Here is a 4,163-nt window from a genome sequence, read left to right on the forward strand (position 1 = left end):
TGGCCTCCGGTGCCGTCTATTCATGATCAACCTCTCGCATAAACTCTCTGTCATCCCATCTTTGATCATTCGATGTTTCGAGTTAGTCCTGTTGTATATGCCCTTGCAGGTAGGCTCTAACCAAATATCATATTTAGGCTTGTATTATTACTAGACATTTTGATTTTTAAGTGTCTAATTTGGTCATTTTCCCGCTTTAGGATTGGGATTATTGGGGTTTCCTCTTCTTGCCAACTGCTTAGATAAAGTGATAGACTTCTCGTAATCAATCCTCAATGGTTTGCCCCTTGGTTTGGTTTCTGGTGTACGTCCTGTCATGATCGACCCTGGTGGCCATCTCGCCACGATCAGTCTCTGTTGGTTGTCTGCTCGTGGTCGACCACTGGTGGCTGATTGACTGTGGTTGGCCTCCGGTGCCGTCTATTCATGATCAACCTCTCGCATAAACTCTCTGTCATCCCATCTTTGATCATTCGATGTTTCGAGTTAGTCCTGTTGTATATGCCCTTGCACATTTACCCGATTGGCTTTCGTTAGTAGATGGAATGGCGGGTCATTGGGTACCTATTGGTTCATGCCACAGCATTTTGGTTTCACAAATGTAATGCAATTTCTCAGAATGCGACAACAAATTGCTTACAAATTTGATGATTACGAAGTATTAATGAGGCCGCTGTAGATGCTTGGGTTTATGACATATTAAATAAATTCATGTATGAAAAAATTGCAGCCTTACAAAGCAAAGCAAACATTTATGACAACATGGTGTTATAAGTTGTAAATAATAATAAAAAAAATTACGTCCTGTCATGATCGACCCTGGTGGCCATCTCGCCACGATCAGTCTCTGTTGGTTGTCTGCTCGTGGTCGACCACTGGTGGCTGATTGACTGTGGTTGGTCTCCGTTGCCGTCTATTCATGATTAACCTCTCGCATAAACTCTGTCATCCCATCTTTGTTCATTCCATGTTTCGAGTTAGTCCTGTTGTATATGCCCTTGCACATTTACCCGATTGGCTTTCCGTTAGTGGATGGAATGGCGGGTCATTGGGTACCTATTGGTTCATGCCACAGCATTTTGGTTTCACAAATGTAATGCAATTTCTCAGAATGCGACAACAAATTGCTTACAAATTTGATGATTACGAAGTATTAATGAGGCCGCTGTAGATGCTTGGGTTTATGACATATTAAATAAATTCATGTATGAAAAAATTGCAGCCTTACAAAGCAAAGCAAACATTTATGACAACATGGTGTTATAAGTTGTAAATAATAATAAAAAAAATGCATTAATATAATAATGTTGCAATTACATACAGATCACCCGACACTTGATATTTACAAATCAACCCGCTTTCATCCATTTTTCAAATTCTCACTCAAATGTCAAAATTCATGGTAAAATCTCAATCCATATTTTTCATTTTTATCAAATTAGTTCGAAAAATCAACTGGGTGGTTAATTTGCAAATATGGATGTTTTGGCTGGTATGTATGTAATTATCCCTATAATATAATATAATATAATGATTATTTATGTGATTGTGAAGAGAAACTAAATTTTGGATTTTGAAATTTGAGTGAGAGTTTTAATAATGGATGAAAGAGTGCTAATATGTAAATAACAATATTTTGAGTGCTATTTAAGTAATTGCCCTTTTTTCTCCTCTAATTTCCAATGTAAGACTAGACATGATAGAGGTTAGCTAATATAGTAATGCTGGCAACTTTATCTTCATTGCTTTCCTTATGGTTAAAAATTCTGTTTATAATAACAGATATAGGATTGATAGGATAGGAATATGAGACATTTCTTTTTATTAGATTCAATATTTTTTCTTTATTGTTACTCTAATTTTCATCTAAACCCCAATTTTTTTCTTTTCTAAGATCTCCCAAAGCAATTCCAAGTGCCAATCTCTGTTCAAATGCTTTCTAGACCCAAACTCTTCACATATATTTCTAATATTAAAGTATATTACAATTTGGCAAATTCCAAATAATATTTGGCATGAAATCAACCTAAAGGAAGAATGCTTCAAAATAAGTAGTCAGGATCAACCATGGCCTTCACATATAATTTATCTTGAAATATTTCTGACCCCACACTAGCCTCTAAATAGCTCTCATTCCTACTCAAACTTCTCCCCAAGTCAATGTCGCTATAACTTCTCTTGGATTATTAGAAAGATATGGGGCGCCTCTCATGGCCTCTCATGGCTTGGAAGAGGTCATCTCCCATGGGGTTCTTTGTTAAAGCATAAGGGTTCACAATATTTGCTTTCACGATGTTATCGATTTTGAGGCCATCCAATCTTGTCATGCACCCCATGCATCCCTCGTCCACTGATATGTAAGGTTGTAAAAGAGCCGAGCTTGACTGAGCTAAGGCTTGTCTCATATTCGGCTGGTTTGAAATTGGCTGATGTTCGAAAGTGCTCATGAACAGTGGGTTCATGTTTGACTCGATTTATATATTATTGTTCGTGTTCGGCTTGAAATTGGCTTGTTAAAATTAATTAGGAAAAAAAAATGCAGGGTGTTGGATTCGAACATGTACTAAATTTGTGTAATAGAATGCGTAAAATCACATGATCACACGAACTACGATGATTTAAACTTATATATATATATATATATAATTTCTTTATTTTAAGCTAAAATAAATTGAACACGATCGAAGAAAGGGGTGTTCGTGTTTGGCTAGTTTATAATTTAAGCTTTAAAAATTTGATTGTGTTCGGTTCATTTACTTGACGAACAATTCAAAAACAAGCTACTTAACCAACCAAACACGAGTTGTTCTTCAGCAACGAGGTTTTTTGAGAGCCTTACTGATATATCCACCCAAGTCATTATTGGGACAATCTCCTAATCCATAGTAGAGCTCCTTGAGCATTGCACTTGCTTCCACCCATGCAGTGCCATCAACCAGAATGCATATAGATCGAAAGTTTTGGAGGTCACAAGCTACTCAACTAATTGAACACGAGTTGTTCTTGAACAACAAGCTTTTTTATCATCCCTATTGATATGACTACCTAAGCCTTTCTTGGGATAATCTCCTAATCCATAGTAGAGCTTTTTGAGCATTGCACTTCCTTCTGCCCATGAAGTGCCATCAACCGTATCAAATGCATATAGATCAAAAGTTTTGGAGATCTACCAGAATGAAAGACGAGCTTGTGGTGTTATAAAGAAGTCCTTCATAATCATGTTCACTACTTTGGGTTCTCAATAAAATAATTTATTTCTTTAAGCAAAGGACTACAATTGAGACATGAGATTCTTGCATTGGAGTTATGAGAAGTGGTTTTCGCGAGTCGAAGAGGGTTCTATTGTTTTGAAAGGAGAATAGTCTTGTCTAATTTGGGTTATAAGGTGTGAAGAGGATGTTGGGCGGTACGACACTTCTTTGCAAGCAATGAAGGAAGGAGATGGATGGGCCAGTGGACAAGGAATGAGATATTCAATGTAATATTAGGGTTAGGAGAATAGTAAACTCGAGGAATAGAAGGACTGACATGGGCGTCTGAGGGTAGGAGTCCACGAACGCAGGAGGCAAATAGTCTAGGCTCTGAGAGAGCCAACCAACTCTTCCAACGAGAGTACTGTCTTTTTCAAGTAGAGGAACCCCGTCCTTGTTACCCTCATTTTATATATTTGCTTTTGTGATGTTTTAGGGTTAGTATTTGCATGTGTTTGTGCGGGACAACCGCCAACATCTTCCTTTTCCCTTTTAGAGATTTATCTAAGGTTCGAGTGGCACTTCGACTGTATCTCGCTCTCGGGGTGGTGATTATCCTTCCTCTACCCCTCTCCATCCTTCCTGCATCGCTCCCCGCCTCCTTCCTTTGTGGACGTCACCCAGAACTACAGGAAGTTACTGTTTCCTACAGTAGCCTAACTTGCTAGCTATCTTCCCCTCTTACATGCTGTCCACACCAGAAAATCGCCCCACTAATGCTTCCCTCATTCCAGCATCCCGAGACAATCAACTCTTGTTATTCCTGCCGCTACCGCCCGGCTTGTTTGCTTAGCGAGCCGAACACGAGCCGTTCACGAACAAAGAGTCGTTTTGATAGCCCTAATCATGTAGCCATAAGATGTTAAAGATTGGGACAAGATTTAAAAATTATTATTTATATTAAAACATCAT

This window comes from Phalaenopsis equestris, unplaced genomic scaffold, assembly GCF_001263595.1.
Source record: "Phalaenopsis equestris unplaced genomic scaffold, ASM126359v1 Scaffold001312, whole genome shotgun sequence".
NCBI classification, from domain to species: domain Eukaryota; kingdom Viridiplantae; phylum Streptophyta; class Magnoliopsida; order Asparagales; family Orchidaceae; genus Phalaenopsis; species Phalaenopsis equestris.